Source organism: Pyxicephalus adspersus, chromosome 1, assembly GCF_032062135.1.
Source record: "Pyxicephalus adspersus chromosome 1, UCB_Pads_2.0, whole genome shotgun sequence".
Classification (NCBI taxonomy): domain Eukaryota; kingdom Metazoa; phylum Chordata; class Amphibia; order Anura; family Pyxicephalidae; genus Pyxicephalus; species Pyxicephalus adspersus.
Window position 1 is genome coordinate 36,478,889 of NC_092858.1, and position 20,188 is coordinate 36,499,076.

General features: G+C 37.9%; 1 protein-coding gene across 2 annotated transcripts in view; it reads right to left on the minus strand.

Moving 5' to 3' along the window:
- HDAC7 (histone deacetylase 7) overlaps nt 1-20,188 on the minus strand; it is a 185,341-nt gene that overhangs the window by 75,984 nt on the left and 89,169 nt on the right. The window lies entirely within an intron of this gene.

The window sequence follows — 20,188 nt, forward strand, 5'->3', positions numbered from 1 at the left end:
GCTTAATGACTGACACAACCTTTGCTTTTATTATCATAGTGATAAGAAGTCTTTCTATAAAAAGCTAACTTACAGGTGGAGCCGCCTGCTTTTCTGGAACCTGAACAGGCTTTCCAAGTCTTTATTGCTGAACAGGTTTAGGTAGAAAAGACCTATTTTTAGTCTTCCTTGGCCATATTCATGTATTCGGCGCCTCAGTTTTTTCATGCGGACTAGCCCTGGCGCCAGGGTTGGATGTGCCAGTGGGCACACTAATCATGTGACTAGAGGAGCCAATGGCTGCAGAGGTGACTGGCTAGGTCTAGGAGTCTCACCTACAACCAACATGACCCCATGGTTGCTATGGTAACAACTTGTCATGCAAGTGCCCTGCTAGAGGGCATTTACTTCAGGGGGCGCTGTGCTCAGTGTGCACTATACTTATTTTTTAGTGGTCTTGTAGTTATAAAGAAGGCAAGCGTCACCTACCCATTCATACAGTCTTGCCTGTACATAGATTAGAGTGCAGTTAGCTCAACTATCAAGCATGAACTATTTCCTTTCCTGATGGTATCGTTACCGTGAGGTGGAATACCTTTAATGCCTGAATGACCCTCGGAGTTGTGCCAGTGGGTGCCTATGCTATCCACCTGGACAGATCTGTATGTTATGGGCATTCCCTGCTCTTACCTTGCCAGTTTATGTTTTTTGCCAATTATAAACTTAACATTTTTAAATTAACCTAGAGTAGTGGTCTAGAGATTAATACTCTAGGTATTCTGTGCCTGTAGGCCCCTGAAATGTAATCCGGCCCATTGTGTTTCCCCAGTCCCATTTGTTGGTGATCTGAGAACACCCGGCTTGTGATGCTGGAGAGGTATTCTCCAAGAACTCTACTTCAAGATCTCAAAAATGAACACCCCATGTTAGGAATTTTTTCAAAAACACCCATCAGACTTAACTGACCATCTTTTAGTCACCTTGCCAGTGTTTAAATCAGTTATTCTGACATGGGTGACCTGTGAGGTCAGACTCTCAGTAATGTCACAGTGATTGGGCTCAGCCTGAGATCACATTCTCTCCATACGTAAACATGCTGGGTAGAGAATGGAGCAGAGGGGGCAGCCAGCAAGCATCATATAAAGGGGCTGGGGGCGTTCCAGAAACAAGGTCACTTTGGCCTTCCTGAACAAGGTGACATTGAACATTTAAAACCAAATGGAGAGTGAGTTAGTAATGAACTTGTGCCTTGCCAATACAGCGTTAAAATTTAGGCTAATTTACTACCCTATACCCAAATTTCCTTTGCTCCCCCACCACTTTGTTTGACCAATGAAAACAACAAAGAAAGTCCTTGGTCAGTTCTAAATCATAACCCAGAGTTTACAATGGGCTACGGACTCCCTCTTCATCCCATTGGGAAATCTCTTGGCTGCCTAAAGCTGCGTACACACTTGCAACTTTTGTCGTTGGAAAGGATCTTTCACGATCCTTTCCAACGACAAGGGGCTGCAAGATGCATGAACGATGCTGTACATACAGCACCGTTCATGCTCTATGGAGAGGGGAGGGGGGAGAGCGACGGAGCGGCACCCTGCTGCGCGCTCTCCCCTTCCCTTTCATTACGATCGGCTGTCGTCCATCGTCCGTGGATCCGGCAGGTCGGTCGTCCGGACGATGGACGACACCGACTGTACACAGGGCAGATTTTCATCGGCATCGGCCAATTATCGGGCGATAAAAATCTGCCGTGTGTACGTAGCTTAAGCCTCCAACAAACATGCTCCAGTGCTGTCACATAGGAGAAAGGTTTTTCTGTTTCTGCTTGTTATTTTCCTGTTTGAACCTAATGAAAACGGTGGTGGAGAAAAAAGTACATAAAAAGACTAACATGGATTTCTTGCAGGATTTATGTCCAGATAGTAAAAAAAATGTTAAACAAGCAAATTTTAGAACCAGTCATTAGGGGTTTAGCAAAAACATGGCATTAAATATCCAAAAAATCATGAAGATTCAGAGTTCAGCAGGTCCATTAAGCTATGTACTCAGAAAATTCAAACGCTTTCACTTTGAGTTAATGATTAAATTAATGAGTACTCTGCAGGAATTCACCCAGAACATGACTCACTGATGTCTGCTTTATGATAAGTTATATTTTTAGCACAATATACACAGTTCTTAACCATGTTGAAGGCTATACAAGTAGTCTGGTATGTCTATGTCCTGCAAGAGTTGTCTAGGATGTGTCACTCATTCCCTTTTTTTTGGCAGAGATGTAAAATAAATAAAATTTGTAATATTACTACCATCAGACGTTTCCATTTTCTTCACCAATTCACTCACATAAAAACAGTTTTTGTGAGTAAAGCAAAAGTTATTCAAGTCTCGGAAACTTTGGATATTTTGGAGTAAACAAGAACATACCAAGATTTTCATATTTATGAAAAGCTGTGTTTCATATTTTAATACTGGACAGTCTAACAGTCTGCCCAAAAGTTTTTTTAAGGTATAGATGCATCCTAGTAGCTGGAGTGAGTCCATGTACTGGATGAATTACCAGATACAGCAGGTCTAGGAGGGTAAGAGTCCTATTGGTCAATTTTGGAAGGGCAACCCAGTGGTAGGGTGTCCAATAATGGTGTTATGGTGGGGCCCCTGAGGCGGTGCTGGGCGGCTAGGGGCCAGTGTGGTACTAAATGGTGAATTACATTTGCTGGAGCGGGCTTCACCTTTCCTGCAGCCTTGTAGTTAAAACTGGAGTTATTTTTGGAAATAGTGCAATAGGGCACAGTGTTTAAACAAGGGGTTTGGTTTACAGATATTTATAAGTAGATAAGGAAAGTTTTATATCTTAGCAAATCTGAAAATGTTAGTGGTATACTAATGTTTTGATAGTATTTTGTTCATTTATATGTTTGTTCATCTTAATATATGTTATTTAAATAAAGTTATTTTAATAAATATAATTAAGTTTAACTTTAAATAAAGTTTATTAAAGTTTAATAAAGTTTAATAAAGAAGTTTTATCATTGTTAAATAAACAGCTGCTTGCCAGCCATTTTAATCCCAAACAGGTGTCTGTGTGTTTTTGAGGAGGGGGGGATGGCTGGTGAGTAATAGGGGGTGGGGGGCTAAGAGTTTGGGGGGAAGAGTAGTGGGGGGTTAAGTGTAAAAATAAAGGTTTAGGTTGGAAAAGTTTTAAGTGCGGGAAAAGTTTTAAGTGTGGGGAAAGTTTTAAAGGGGAGGGGCCAAAGATCCGAGCTACCCTGGTCAAGGCATAATACATAAAATTTGTGCATAAAAAAAAAACAAAACATAGAAATTAAAAAATGAATAAAGCTGATAAAGCCTGTCCAGTTTTGATAAATTTTAGGCTTTTAGGCAGAAGAATGCACAAATAGAACCCATGGGCTTTAGAAAGCGCTATACTGATCCTGTGTACCCTGTGAGATAAGCAGCAAGATTTTTTCCCTAAGAGGTAGAACTCTGTGATCTAATCCTGGATGTGAGGAACTGTAGTGATATGACTATGCATTTTGCAGAGCAATGTGTAATATATCAGCGGTGTATAAATACACGTATTAATAATAATAATAATAATAATAATAATAATAATAACTGTAGTGGATATCTGGTAATGATAATTCACATAGGAGTTTGGAGAGAAACCTTTGGCTCCTTTATGACTTGAGTACTCATGATGTTCCTGCCATAGTTTTTTTTCTTTCTTCCTGTTCGCCTGTGGGTAGATTTTGTTCTAGCTCTTTTCTAACTTTCATCCCACCAGTCACCAAACATTATTTGTCAGGTTGCCTCTATTACTGGCATCTATCAAACAGAAACTTTAAAATTTAAACATTTTGGATGAACTGACTTCAACATCCCTTTACTAGAAGAAGGTGTAAAATAGGTCAGCTGACTGGTCCTTTTGTCACAGCAGAATGGCTGCTTAAAGACTTCAAGACCCTGTGTGGACTCCTTTAACACTTTGAGAGGGCCCAGAGATAAGAACTTCTGGAAACTAATGGTCAGCTCTCATGGCAGTCAGAATGTGAAAACTGCAAGAAAAAACTCAGACATCAGCCTATCATGTGATCACCGTTTAATTTAAGTGAATTGGTCTCTTTTTTTAAGGTGAGGTATAAAATTTATGTTTATTTTATATGGAAATAAAATCGTCCTCATTGGTCAGTCCTTATGTCTCAATTGCTGTTTGTAGTTAAATATCTAATCTGTGACACAGAGCCTTCACAATCTTTAGTTAGCCATTCTATGTATAGAAAAAGGATAAATCTCTCCCATGACTCAAAAAAAGGTATGATGTGGACATACCAAAAAGACTTCTGTTCAGCAGCAGAAGACTTGTCATTAAAGAAACAGGGAAACTATATTTGCTAACTTTCCTGGCTGTCATGCTAACTTTTCTTAAATGTTTTATGTAAGTGACCAGATGCAAATACAAGGATTGCGATTGATAAGACATTGCTACTCTACATCTAGTCAGTAAGAATTGAAACCAAGAAGTACCAAATGGTAAATTGTCACTAGAACAGGAACAGAAGAGATATCCTCCAATGAGAATCCTTGTTCTGGTGACAGATGTATGAAAGAGGATTTCCCTTGTTTTAGAGAGATTTCCTCTTTCTTGCTATTGACAAAAAGTGAAGGGAAATTAATGAGACAAATAAAATAAAAACAGATGGAGATTTTGTTTAATAGTTTCCTACGCTATGCAAAATTTAAAAAATGGTTCAATTTACTCTGTTTTCTTATGTTAGACAGCAGTCTTGATGCATTGTTCAGAGAAATGTTTTTATTTGGTTAAAAAATATAATAGAACAGTATTAGCACTGTGGGAAAATGAGTTACATATTGAAAAATGATCATGGGTCCACCTCAGTGTCAAAAATAACTGAGTACTAAGTGCAAACTTAACAAGCTATTTTGTTTAAATATTGACTACCCACACATAGAAATATTTTATGAATCTAGATGGCTTACTTATGGTTGTTTAATCTACCCACGCATATACAGAAGTTCACAGGACTGAAAAACTGAACAAAGATATTTCTCTAAGATCTTTTTGATTATATATCATACGTTTGCACTCTTTTATACACCAAACTAGTAACGGCCTGAATGCCTGTGCTAGTAATGTCAAATTCCAGGTAAGAAGCATAAAGAAAAAGCATCACACTCATCTTTCTGTCACTCTCCCACTTCCTGATCCCTTATTGTAAAAATAATATATTAAAGCTGAGCTATAGCCCCCTATTGCCCTCTGATCAGCTTAAAATGTTCAGACAAAACTTCTTCTTTCACGTTTTAGACAGAATTGTTTTGCATGTGTTTACCTGTGTTAAATGCAATGCTGTGATATGTGATGTGGAATTGCTGCAATGGGCCTAATTTAATAAAGCACTCCAGGGCTGGGGAAGATATGCTTTCATCTGTGAATCTAGGTGATCCAGCACACCATAAAGGGGTTTCTTAACATTCATGTTTTCATGAATGAATTGTTTTCAATCCTGGACCAGATCCATTCCAGGTTTGGATCACCCAGGTTCCCTGATGAAAGTTTATCTTCTCCAGTCTGGGAGAGCTTTAATAAATCAGGTCCAAAGTGTTGATAACATTGCCCTATAGATTAGGAGAATTCTAGAACCTCCACCAGATTTTTCTTTCTGTCATCCTTCAATTTTCCTTCACTTACTTTCTGGTTGAACTTCTCACTAATAGAATTTCATAACCCAACATACGTTCTTAATTTCAAATTTACAAACAAAATGCAAATCTGCCTATCAATCTACAGATTATAGGTATTTAACAATAATAGTATTTCCTTCCTGTTAGAAAAAGAAAAATGTATTTTTTTTATTTCGGGATGTACACACCTTTTATTCAAGAATAACACATTTTTCATGTTGCATTTTCAGTTGCAAAATTTGTGAAAGTTGTGTGATTCATGGGTAAATCCAGCGATAAACAAACATCTTAGTAAGCACGCACTTTGCTTGCATTCAGATTGTGTAAGTGGAGTGTTATCTTACCAGCTCTTAACAGCACAAGAAGGTGGCAACAGCAGTAATGAGTTTCTCCGATAGATATACACCACAAAGTGACTCAGCATGCCATTGTAACAGTCAACACTAACTAATGATAATTCCAGGTAGTCCAACAACATTTTGTAGTCAGGTTCTTTGTTGCATCACTAGTCATGCACAGAAATGTTAGCTATTCACTGGGAAAAAGATCCAACCACTCACAGGTTCCCTTTTCTAAACACATGTACTTTTTGGTCCTACTTATATAAATACAAAAGAAGTAAATATGTTGTATAACATCACATATACCGACCTGACAAAGAAGACAAAATTCTGCTCTGTAAATTGATTTAATCCATTGATTGTAACAGCAGATCAGTTTTGCATGCATGCAAAGCTTTTCAAATTCAAATATCAAATGTAACATTCTCACTAGGATAGGTCAGTTTTAGATACAGCTATATTTTTAAAATGTTTAATGCGGCCAATGTAACATACTGGGCATTATACTGACATGTAGTGCTTTAATTTTTTGTTGTTTGGGAAGGTAAATTCCCTTATGTACAGGGAAGGAGTAGGCTAAGGATTGTTTGCCCCTAGGCTATTACCAATAATAAATGTAGGGCCGGTAGCCATGAATAGAGATACTTAATCATTAATCCTTTCGTTGTTTAGAGTGAGATCTGCATTAGGTGTAAGTGGTGAATGTCTCAAGGCCAGGGGAATATTTCATCTTTTGAGAATGTTTCATCTACAACTTCGTGTTTCCGTTTGAGCTGGGTGGGAAAAAATTCTAGATGGGTGGCAGCCCCTGTAATGTGACCTAACTCTTCAGTAACCATATAAAAACAGCTGGGTGGTTACTGAAAAGTGCCGGGTGGTGCGCCCGTCTAAAGAGGCTGGGGAGAACACTGTAGATGTCATATCCAAATGCCAAAAAAGAAAACCAATGCTGGATGACAAAAAAAAAGAAAGAAAAAAATAAAAGACATCAATCACCACAGTATTAAGGCTATCTACACACATCAGATGATTCTCGCCCAATACGAATGGTCAGGCTTTTCTCGGGTGAGAATCAGATGTGTACAGTGGTCCCCCGACGTTGTTCATAGATCCATCCTGGGTATACCTTGTTTAGTACACGTTTTGTAGCCCACAGATATCAGTCCCTAGTTTAAAAGGGCCACAAGATTGTGTTTGATCACCCAGACCAAAGTCTTCCAGTCCTGCCCTGGTCCTGTATTTTAATTATGCCTGGAAAATCCAATACATTTCACATTAAACACCTTGGCATTTCTGTAAAGTAGAAAATAGTGTAGCCAACCTTCACAGTTGTGATCTTTCAGTTTAAAGTACTACAAACATAAAATATACAAAATACATAAATATGCATTTACAAAATTTAGCAAGTCAGACATCCTGACAGTGTCACATGAATTCAAACAGCGTCAGGACTCTCAGAATGGCAATTGCATTTTAGGGGCTTTGAACTATGGCACCACATGTGTGCAGATTGGTTTTAATTTCCTACAGGCAGACAAGTTGTGAGTGTGTCCTAGTCATGCCATTCCATCTGAAAGGACATTCCAATGTGTGTTCTACCCAGTAGTTCTGCTTCTGTAAAGCTCCTACACAGAGGTGGTTTTAGAAAAGATTTGGTCTGGTATTTTAAGATTTATTGGTCGCTATATTTTTGAATTGATTATTTTGGCCAAAAATTAGTTAAAACCCACACAGACTGATTGGAGCCAATATATAATCATTTTAACGTCAAATCTTTCCTGAACTGAGAGATGAAAAGACAAGAGAGTTGTTACCTTGTCTACAGCTCTGAATAAACCTAATCCAGGCCTGTGTAACATCACACTTGCTGAATGCAGATAGATGATATTTGATATATGACGGAGTTGAGAGGCCTCTTATGATGACATTTTTAGCATTCTGCAATTCAAGACTTTTCATATTTGCTTCCCATGACATTAGGATTTCAAGCAGCCATAATGAGTGTCTGTCGGATATAATATTTTGATCAGTTGCCACAGCATTGAGTTAAACCATCTCAAGCAAGATACCAATCACTATCAATAACATCTGTGGATGGTAACATTATCATTGGATGATGGATATTATATATCAGTGTTTTCCCTAGTGATGGTCTACATTCCACTAAGCTGTGTTTACACGCTGATACATTTTTAGCTGTGCCTGGATACTATGTTTCCTGTCCTACACATATACTTTTGGTATTTGTCCTGACTCCCCAGTACCTGATTAAAGGCTTGTAAATGAATAATAGAAAATGTTGTTTTATGGTTTTTAACTGGGTGATGGTACCTAATTGGAATTCTTTTCCTTTTCTTTTTGATTTGTTGGTTGCACAATGAATGCTTTTCGTGATTAATACATGATTCATGGACTTGATTAAAACTCATTTCTTCTCTTTATATATTTAAATGCATGTGTATTTTATTTATATGCATGTGTTCAGTTTCAATCTGCATTAGCCAGTACAAAGATTAAATAAATGTCTTCTTTGGCAGTACCTTACCTACAGCTTTTAACCTGAAACACTCCATCAGGGGTCGGCAAAGTTTTATGGCCACTAGGCCATTTATGGGGTGGGCGGGAGCACACTAGGCTGGACCCGCCCTAATGACTCCGCCCACCACCAGGGAAGGCCCCCTGAATTTAAATCTCTCTTCTCCGTATGCATTGCGGAGGAGAGGGATTTACCTTCAGGAAGCTTTCCCCACTTACCACGTCGGCTGAAGTATCAACGCCAGTCGCAGTAAATACGGGAGCAACTGCAGGGGGGTGGCACTGGAGCTCCGGAGCTCCAGTAGTTCCTAACGCCCCCCTGGCCAATCCTCCGGCAATCCCGTGGCTCCGGAGCCGCGGTTGCCGGCCGGCATTAGGCCGGATCGGCCAGGGGGCGTTAGGCCGGAACAAACTACCGGCTAGGCTGTATCTGGCCTAAAGGCTGGAGTTTGCCGACCCCTGCAATACATGATATGCCAAGCAGACTGAACAGTATGATGGACTTGCATGGAAAACAAAAATCAGTAAAATACAATCAATAAGCCATACTAAGGGCTGTTTGCTTCCTGTGTTTGGCATGTGCTTGGAATGCACATGAAGCGCAGGTCATCAAAACCCTATTGACTTTAACTATATACATGGCTGTATAGAAGCTGTACTGCATATCTGTGTTGTGCTGTATTCCTTTTCACCAGATGTAGAATGTCTTATTTAGGTGCGTTTGAACTGCAGGCAAAGAATATCAAACACTCCCTTCTTTTTCTGGACTCATACGCTTGCATTTGAGTGGAAACAAATCAAGAGTTTAAAATGACAACTATGGGCATAAGCCCTAAAAAGCATTACCTGCATATGTACTGAGCGGGGAACACATGGGCAAGCATCCCTGTGATCAGGAGGCAATAAGTTTTCTGCAGGTCAGGAGTATGTGATTGGTGTTGCTGCACAATAATATTCTACATAAGTAGTATACCAATATACACAGAATGTCACATGCAAATGATTAAACTGTTAGTACTGTAAAAGTATGTTTTCACTGTGTTCATATTTGACAATCTCTCTTCTCAGTCACTTGTGAGGTTTTATTGAACAATTTCCCAGCTTAATAACTAAGCTCCAGCCAAGTGACTCCATATTATTTTGTAAAGCTTGTAATGTCCCAAGGCTGACATCACAGGTCTAGTTTGATTCCTTGGAGAGAAATGGGATAGAGATTCCTCTGTGTAATGTTACTATAAGCATTAGCCATACAAATCCTTTTCTTGCAACAGATGCCTGCCCATTTTTGTCACAATTTCCAGATGCGTAAAAGAGAGATAAAACAGACTCTGCTTCATATAAATGATGGTAAAGGTGGCTTAAATGGTTCTGTCAAACAGGGCATTGCTTTATATCTCCTGGGACAAACAAGAGATTTTCATGATGGAGATAACTCCCTATTCATCAATCCCAGCAAGCATCATAGCGTTAGAGAAGTTAGCTGCCCTGTATGCGCTTATTTTAACCAGTTACACAGTGTAAACTCTCTTTTTTCTGTAAACATAGAGGTATGTTCACTATGTTGTCCTAAAATGCATGTTCACTGTTTATACAGCGAGAGCCTTAACTATTTTTGCAGGGGCCCATGGCAAAACCATGAAGGAGCCATCTCTATGGTCTGATTTGAAAGCAATTTTTCTAGTAATGCTGAATACTAATTGCTTTAATAATTGACTTACAGCAAAATGTTTGTGCTGTCTGGAAGCTTCCACTTGCCAGTGCAAATGCAAAGCCAGCATCAGCATTGGTGGAAAGCTATTTAAATCCAAAATCTATTTTTTTAACTTTGTTTTACATCCACCCCACTGTGTACACACTAACCCCAAGTAAATATTTTATTAATTTATTGCAAGTGTTCTTACCTAAAGAACATTTCAGCACAGTTCTTCCTGTTTCAGACTGACTATGCCAAGCCACTGTCCTACTGATCCCAAGAGCAGCGTTGTCAGCCTTCTGTGGAATCTCCGCCAGTTTGTCATTGGACTGAGGTTGGTACATTCACTCCAAAAACTGTTTGATCATGGGTCATGGTTTCCCTGTTACTCTTATAATCAGTCAGTATCTTACTTTTATGTTGTTCCCTTCCTGGGTGCCTTTTACTGTTCATAAATCCTGCAGGCAAATTTTCTCCAAACCCTGGCTTCACTCTGATATCAGAACTCCTGTTGTTTAATTTGCATTACCAAACACTTACAAATAGTACCTTCAAATAATTTGTACCAAAAGACTTTCAATCTGTCACAGTTTGTGACTCTTCCAGCTCTGCAATTTGACTCACAAATGCTGGAAATCAATTTGGTTAAAAAAAATAAGTACTTGTACATTATGCAATATGGGGAATATTTTCACAATCCATATCATTTACAGTGAATATAACACATTTTTCCTCCTTCCGTTAATTTGAAAGATTGTTTTTCCTTTTATCCTGGTTACACAGAGAAACCACTTGACTTTACTAATGCACCACATAATCATTGGGTGTTCCAAAGTGCTGTGTGCTTAAAAAGCCTTGTCACCAACAAAAAATTGCAGATAAAAGCACTGAAAAATCAAGTATTTTAAAGTATTTGTTGACCCAGTGCCTGTGAACAACATCACAAAGATTGTAATAAGGGTTTTAATACACAGAGCAAGGCAAGTTACACTATATAAAAATGTTCTGATTTTTCTTGAAATTAATGGTCTGGCAGTAAGGTCTTAATAACAAGTAATTTCTAATTGGTGAGATTTGACTGCTATCTGGCAGACACTGCAGCTATGCTAAATCAAGATGTTCATATAATTTATCTTCAAACCTGGCTTCCTAGAGCTATAAGCCAGTGCTTTCCACTGCGCAACCATGCTGCCATGTGTAATGGCTCCAAAGAAAACATTTTAAATCTTCAATTAATAAAATGGACAGAATTTACTGCAAAGCCTAAATGAAAACTAAAAAAAGTAACAATGCAGATGGGAAATGTTCCCTATATGCATCTTCCTGTCTAATTTTCAAACTGGAGTGTAGAAAGGGATAATGCAGTATAATAAACTGAACATACAGGGAAAATTCATTTATTAAAACAGTTATGTTGACTGCTTAGTTTACTGTTTAGTGCTGCTAGGTTTTTTTTACTTTTATCCTCTTATGTAAAATCTTTTTCTTTTCTTTATTGTCAAATGATTTGGTGCATTGAAGCTGCCCAATCTGTATGTCTGACACAGAGCAAATTGTGCTTCTTACATGTGAGAAGAGGAGAGAAATTTCAGAGAAATAATTTCACCATACATATTTATTATTATTATTATTATTATTATTATTATTATTATTAATAATAATAATAATATTAATAATAATAATAAACAGGATTTATATAGTGCCAACATATTATGTATATAATGACCACATTCACTTGGGGTGAACGTTGCCACCATTAAATTCCAATGCACATCTTCCTGTCAGCAACTTAAAACCTCAGTTTTACTCCCAATTTATAGTTTGTAAGACATGAGAAGAAAATGCCAAGGCCCAGGGAGCAGCCAGGAAGTTTACTCCTCAAGATTTTCTTGAGTTCTACATATACGAGCTGTGAGGATACATAACCAATTAGACAGCAAAAGATGTTACTTCCTATAGGCTGATCAATAAAAAGATTCCTAATGGGGGATACTGCCATTGCTTTCCCATTATTTCCCCTTTAACAACATACCCTGAAATTCCAGCTGCCGGAAGGGTTGCAGAACATAGGAAGGGTTAGAACCTGTGTTGAAAAGTGATGACAAGTCTACAATTTTACAAGAACTGGAAGAAGAGGGGAAAATCTTCTTTTGGTAACATCTGATCCAGTGAAAGCTGTCAAAGAAGAGATATCCTCTGATTTTGGACTCACTCATGAATTGAAGGTAAGTGTCGAAGGAACACCGATAGTAAAAACATAAATAAATTTACAGGGGTTTTAGTTTTACCCTTGCAGTTATAAAATGTTGTAAAAAATATCCTATGGCCGTTAGTTTTTCAGGAAAAGCTTTGAAATCATCTGTTCCCCCTTTTCTGGGTATCAAAAAATAGTTCCCTTTTTCTGAGTATAAATACATTGCGGCTGTTTGTGAAATTTGTTCTCCAGATCTATTTTAAAGCAAAGCAAAAAAAAAAAAAAGGCCTAAAGTTTTCACCAAGATTGCTCAGTTTGTACTGTTATGAAATACTTTAAGTTCCTCAATAAAAATCTTTTAAAGTTTACAACCCTTTCCTGCCCGTTGAAGTTCTATTTCAAAACCAAGCAGATATCCTCGCTGAATGTTTAGCATGGTGTAGCTCAACTTCTTGTCACTGGAATTGCCAAATGTTAAATCAGATCACATGATCCTAGGCTCCAATGTAAAGTTATTGATGATCTTGGTGTTGGGGAGTGATTAGGGGCTGGAAGATACTTGTCCTTAAACTGCTAAGCCTGCTGTTTCCTGTGCTTTAGTTCCTGGGTGAGATGAAGACATCTGTTATTGGACTGTAATTATTTCACAGAAATTCTAATCTCTTACTTGCAATGTTTTCAGGAGGTGAATAAAAAGTATATTCGTGCTAGGTATCTGTTCTTAAAATAAACCTGAAACCGAGAGGAGAGAGGCATGGGAAGAGTTCCTAATGCTCTCAGGCATTTTGTATCTAATGTTGTCTGTGTGAAAAGTCTATCACGAAAATACTCCCATAAACAAATAAATATGAACTCCAGGTAGACATAAGAGACAAAAATTAATACACCTTCTTATCCTGTAATACATCCTTACATGTATTTTTGTAAATGCAAACAGCGCAAGTGCCTGGATTCAACCTGATTAGAGCCTCTTGCAATCCACTGTACAGCACAGCAGAGTGAAAGAAGGATGGATATAACAGGGTGTTGTTTCTTTGTGCATTGTTCAGTCACAGGATGAGGATGGTGAAGCGAGGAACGATCAAGTCCTCTTCCCTGCCAGGCAATAGTGTTGTGTAAATCTTAGCACTGGATATAGGCAAACACAAATAATTGCCAGTTAAAACAACTCCTATATAATATTTCATATTGTGTATTATGCTGTTTGCTTGGAGTTCACTGTTAAAAGTTAAATGTGGGATTTTTCCTAATTTTGGTGGTTGCGTATACATATATCTCACAAGCTACTACTGCTGGAACATCAAAATGATGAAGGTACACTTCCAGAACGGTTCACTTGTACTCCAAAAGTAAAGGTGCTGCCTAGCCTAGTTTTTTTTAACTTTGTTACTGTGGCCTACTTCTGACTTCATGGTCTATTCATACTAACCACCATTAAATGGGCCGATAGCACCTTCAGTGGCAAGTAAAGGCCCTCAAAACTGGACAGAAGAACTTGAGTGAAGGACAGAAGTTGGTGGAGCAAAGTACCACTTTTTTTTTTCATTTTTTGATACAGATAACTTTTAAAATGCAAAACAACTGGTCATGATGGCAAGATCAGCCATGAACGTCAACTTATTGCTATTGGATGCTGACTGATGCAACTCAAGACAGTTCTTGGGGAAGCTCAGTCCCAATCTTGTAATCCACTAGGAAAGTAGTACTCTAAGTGTTATTCAAATGTAGGCCTAGTTTTAGAGACCAACTCCAAAAGGTCTTATTCTCTCTACAGAACTTCTTTGTCACCAGCAACTGGAACTATCCGTGCTACTTGGAGGACAGATTTCTCCAATCATAGAACAGGACCTCAGTTACACACTTAAAGGAAAGCAGGCAAAAGGCTGTATGCTTTTTAGAGAGATAATAAATGCCTGCAATTATTGCATTTAAACATTTTGTGGCATGCATGCATGTTACATGAAAATACTGTAAATATCTGCAGATAAGTCCACTTTAACTGCACGTTCTGTAAAACTGGGGAAACAAATAGTTACATTTGATTGACTCCTACACTATGAAAAGAAGCTGGCAGGAGATTACCTTTAGTTGGGTGAAGAATCGGCACTGGAGAAGTATTATACTGGCCTGTTCTGTTTTTCACAAACAGGAAAATTGCAAAGAACTTGGCAAAGAGATTGGAAGAGAAAAATAAATCTGGTCCAAAATGAACAATACTCCCAGGGTATTGAAACCTTCAGCCAAATGTATGAAAGCTACATTTCAACCCCAATCGTATAATTCCTTCAACATTCTGTATATGACAATGTGAGTCTGTTGAAGGACACCCAAGCAGCTGTTGATGGTCAAGAAACAGGGTCCTTTAGTTCAAAAGCCACGCCTGTGAGACATAAAACCAATGTTTTTTCCCCATTTTGCGCATGTAGTGATTATGTCTGGCACTGAATGTAGAATTTATAATGCCATATGATTCAACACTCAGGCTCAGTTCTCAGCAAAAACCTCACTAACTATATTTGCCAGCTAATAACTCTTTGGACAATTCTCTACCAACATTCTTCTTGCCTTTCCATATGGCTAGGAATCACCTTATGCCATGGCTCATCTGCCAGATTTGACACTGAAATCATGTTGTAGATATTCCACACAGTTGTTGCATCATCTTGAAATGCATTAGAATCAGTGTTCACAGTTCGATGTAGCTATAGTTCACAAGGGAATGAACATGCTAGGCCATTAACTGTTTGCTATTAGGTGTTAAGCCTTAAACTTAAAGAGGAACTAAAGTTCTGCAATTAAAAATTGCAAGCAAGATTTTTATTGCAGAATGGACAAGCAATGTCCCTTTTACAACAAAACATACTTACCTGCCTGTTTACAATTTTTTTTAAAGTGGAAAAGTTCCACTTTTAAAAATGTTTCATCAGACAGGTCAATGTCCCATCTGCAATATTCCTTCTTACCTGCCTAATTGCTCTGTGGAACTGTTGAAAAGATGAGCTACACATGCAACAGCCTTGACTCCCGCTGCACTTGCCGGCACTGAATGAACCCCTGCGCACCAGCATCAGAGACACATCATCTCTGTCCAGCCAATAAAAAAGGCTGAAGATGGAACGAGGAAGTGAAGAAGGAAAAATATGTCAGCATCTTACGAAAAAAATGGGGATAGGTGAGTTTAGTAGGGTTTTAAAGTACATTGGGTTGCACTTACGCTGCTCTGTATAAGATGCTAGGATCTGCATCCCTCAGGGCTGCCTGAACTGAATGTACTCTCACTGACTGTGCAGAAGTTAGGTCATCCCAGCCTGGCCAATCAAGATGGCCAAAGATCTGACACCTGGAAGAGGACTGGATGAAGGTGAAGTAGGTGGCGGCACCTGCTATGGAGCCGATGGTAGAGTGTAAAAAAAGGTTGCAATCAGACAGGTAAGTTTATTTTATTGAATAAAGGACATCTTCCCCACTTGCAATTTTTTCTATTTTTAACTTTAGTTCAGCTTTAGGGCATCTATAGACAATTAGACCTGCCACTGAGAAAACACATTTATTGAAATTTAAAAACCAGAAGTAAATACAGGGAGGGTGAAATCTTTCTGTGAGGATTACAAAAATTATTACCATTATGCATATTCATTATATTCATTAGCCAACCAAATGTGTTCATTACATTTGAATGTGCAATACACATTTTACCCTTCTTCTTTAAACTCTGTTAGTGTAATCATAATGAAAACAACAGAGTGTAGTTTTATCCTGCAATCTCTGCAGTGGTTTATCAAAAGTACAGAATATACTTCCTGGTATACCAACGGGGGAAAAATCTAAAAATTCTAATATGATTTCATGTGCATTCATAAAGTACATAACAGCAAGAAAGTAAAAAAAGAAAAAGTCACATGAAAAATACATAAAATACAACAAAACAGGTATGTGCAGGCAAAGCAGGCCTCCCCATGACATCTAATACTGTTGTAGCAGGGTGCACAAATACATCAAACTATGCTGGTTGTTTGGTTAAAATGTGTGCATTGGAAGCAAACCAAACTTGAAGGGCCCATTCTCACATTGGTGGGTTGCCTTATTGCAAGTTATATCACAGATTAATCTGCATCGCCTTAATAAAGCTTATTCAAATAATTGGGCTGATCATGCACCTTAATAGACAAAGAATGGACATGCAACATGTCTTCTAATACTGCAGTAGTGTGCTGCATGGTATATGCAGTTGCCCTAATGTGTTGCCATTCAAAATGCTAACTCAAAGTTAGTTTTTAAACAACAGGTCATTTTAAAGTGGCTTCTGTTTTAGGTACTTATATAACCTTAATCCTATATGTAATGTATACTGTGTATACCTTTTACCCACAAACAAGAAATGACTCAGCGTTATCCTGTGATTCTAATTCGCGAAGAATCTCCACATTCTGCTATTTGTGATTTAAATCTTTCTTCCTTTTTGCTATGTGTACCCAAAGTCTTTGTGTAAAGGCCAAGCCACACAAACCACTGCTGCATTACAGGCATATAGAGCTACATAACAAATTCACTATCAATGTCAAGACATAATATTTGGTTTGCGCTATACATAAACTGTGAACACATCTAATGTGAACTACAGGAAGGAAGATACCACCAGACAGAAACACATAAAATACCTGGGGCCTGAAATCTATACATTATATAACCTGTGTATGTTTTGTGCTATTATTTTTGAGCCTTTGGCAAACAACCTTTAGGACGTTATCAGAGATATGAATTCATAAAAAGCTAATTAAAAACTAAAAGAAAGATTTAGGGTGGAATGGTGATTGATATATTTTTATCTTGTTGTCTTTAGTAGGGAAATCTGCTGGTTTCTTCCCACAGCTCCTTTCTCTGCACAGGCTATGTGCAGCTCAGTGATAATATCACCACAACTTTTACATTTACAAGGCACTTACTGTGTTTTCACTAAAGTGAATTTATATCTTTAGTTACTATTGAGAAAAATAATAAAAATGAAAGTTATGTGTCTAGAGTAACGTTCAAACTTGAATTATGGCTTCCCATTAAAAAAATATGTGCCTCGCCCAATGTTAGTTAGCCCAATACCTGTTGGCGCGGGCCATCCCAGATTCCCGGTAGTCCTTGCATTAGCCAGGCTCACAGTAAAATCCTCCAGAGAGCAAACTTAACTGCAAAACATCAGCACATTCTTATAATGTTAGATCTGTAATCTGCATCATTGAGGACCACTCAAAGTCAGAGAAGATGAAAGATCGTGCAAAATCACATGTCTGGATAGAAAACAGGTACAAAAGGATATGTATACTGCATACCGAAATAAACAAATATAGGGTTTGAGGAGGGGTACAGTAAGTAGCAATGGACTTAAATTGTAATAATTTATTATGGCAAAGTTATTACTAAAACATGTGCCCTTTGTATGTAAATTTTGCCTTCTATATTATATAAATACTGTGTAATATTCATAATAATAATTAGCATCAGAGCACTTTTACATGGGTAACTTGCACTGTTCTTCCAGCCGCACAGGAGCCCATCAGCAGTTTGACATTATCAGAGGTATGTCAAACCCAATCCTCCTTCTATTTATTAAACTATATTGATGCAGTCAACAGTGGACAGGGCCTAGAAACAGGAGCCAACTGAAACTTTGCACTTCCACATATATGTCAAATACCAGTGATATGGCATCAATTACAGCAATCTCAAATGGATAAAAATGAGGTTCTAAGACAAAACGCAGACTGTGTATAGCGCTATATTCCTCACAGTGACTGGTCTTTCAAAGAATAATGTTGCCTAAGTCTCTGTCCTTGTCATAAACTTGAGCAATTCAAACTGACCATATGATAAAAAAATGCAGAATCACCAGTTATCTTCTGTGAAAAAACACATGTCAATATGATCAGTAAATCCCAAGATAAAGGCAGCTGTTTTTTTTTTAAGAAAATCTGTGACCTAAAGATTTTTTCTGGGTGGGAGGCAAACAAAGATTAAGAGAGTAATTATAGACAGAGCTAGAGGTTGTTTGACCCCACCTTGCATAAGAAGAAATTTGGAGTGCTATTTCTTTTTCTAAGTATCTAAAGTTAGAAACTAAAGCAGACAGGAGTGACTGTTTTGTGGCACCTGAAGTCAGTAGGAGAATAACCTATTATGTACAAAAGCGAGCCAAAGAATGTGTTATTTAATCTCTCTCTTATCAACTGTTACTATTTTCTGCTTTATTATAGGCAGAAGTAGATAAATGATATGAAAAAGTTCAAGTGAATAGTTTTAGTGAGATTAAAATTTAATGTAAAACATACATCTAAGTAAAATGCATTCATCCATTCAACTTGTTTTAGTTTGGCTCCTTCATGGTAAATTGAACTTTCAACCTTAAGATTTTTAGGGAAAAATATATCCTGACTTCTGCCTTTTTCTTTAACATTTAGCACACTGAAAGTCTAAGTTGTTCCTGGCTATTGGTTAATACGACTATGGTAGAACATCACTGATGTAAGAAAAGGAGGTCATAGACATATGGCCTAGTAAACCCAACAGGATCCACTACCAGTTTAACACTTTGATCCCTCTAAAAACACAGCACTATGATATTGTGCCCTACTAATTGTTGGGGGTGAGGTGAACTACAAGAATATGCTACAAAAGATGTAACCTCATGATAGTATTTGCACGATTTGTGCACTACTCTATCAATAGGTAAAAAAAATTAAGTTGAATCACTTTAATGGATCGCACTCTTTCCTGGTCTTGCTCTTCACAAACTCCAGCTGCATAATGCTACATAGGCATTTAATTGCATGAGGACTAAGAAAGTTCCTCCTTTTTAACTTTCCAAGGTATTAGGAATGCAAGGTGTCCTAAAGCAGCTCAGACAGAGGTCAAAAACAGTACAGAAGCAACATAGGACCTTACCAACACATCTCACATGAATAATAGATGAGCCTAAAAGCTTGCTGTCTTTGCTTGTCTACACAAGAATCTTTGAACACCGAAGGAGAAAAAACTGTTCTTTTCTGACTAATCACAATTAGTATTGCCTGAACAGAGGGAATGTTGGGGGTGATACTACTGGTGAGGCTGGCATCTGGATAAGGCAAATCTTTTAACCCTATATACAATGCTACCACCATTATATAGCGCTTAATAAACCATTCACTAGGCTATGCTTGCTATTTGAGATAATAATTGCTATTTTCATCAAAAAGAGCCAATGGGAGCAGAAAATAACAACTGGTTTTACAAACAAAACAAGTTATAGCTCAGTGTGTTGAGTCTCTTTCTCTGTTTTGCTGTGTTCTGGTTGTTGGGTCAGAGCCAAAAGCACTGAAACCTTCAGGGTGTGATTGTGTAATGTAACATGAAAGCATTTTTCCCCATTTCCTGTTCTAACTGCCTGATTCATTAGTGCTTGAGTATTTTAGAGCAAATTATTTAGATAGGTGATGCTAAGGAAAATTGCATGCCAATTTTCCAGCAGAACATTTTTCAAGTGGTATAGTACATTAAGTAAATTAATAGGTTTAGTAAAAGGAGTTGGCATGTAGTTAGTCCCCCCCCCCAATGCACTTGGCTTGAAAAGGTTATACTATATTATGCTCTGTTGGCTGAGCTACATAGGGGCTAAATGGTAAAGCAAAAGTATATCAGCCTCCAGCGTTCTTGCCAGCACTGTGACCGCTGAAATGTCCCTTGTTGCTCTATTGCCAATGTTTATTGGTTTGA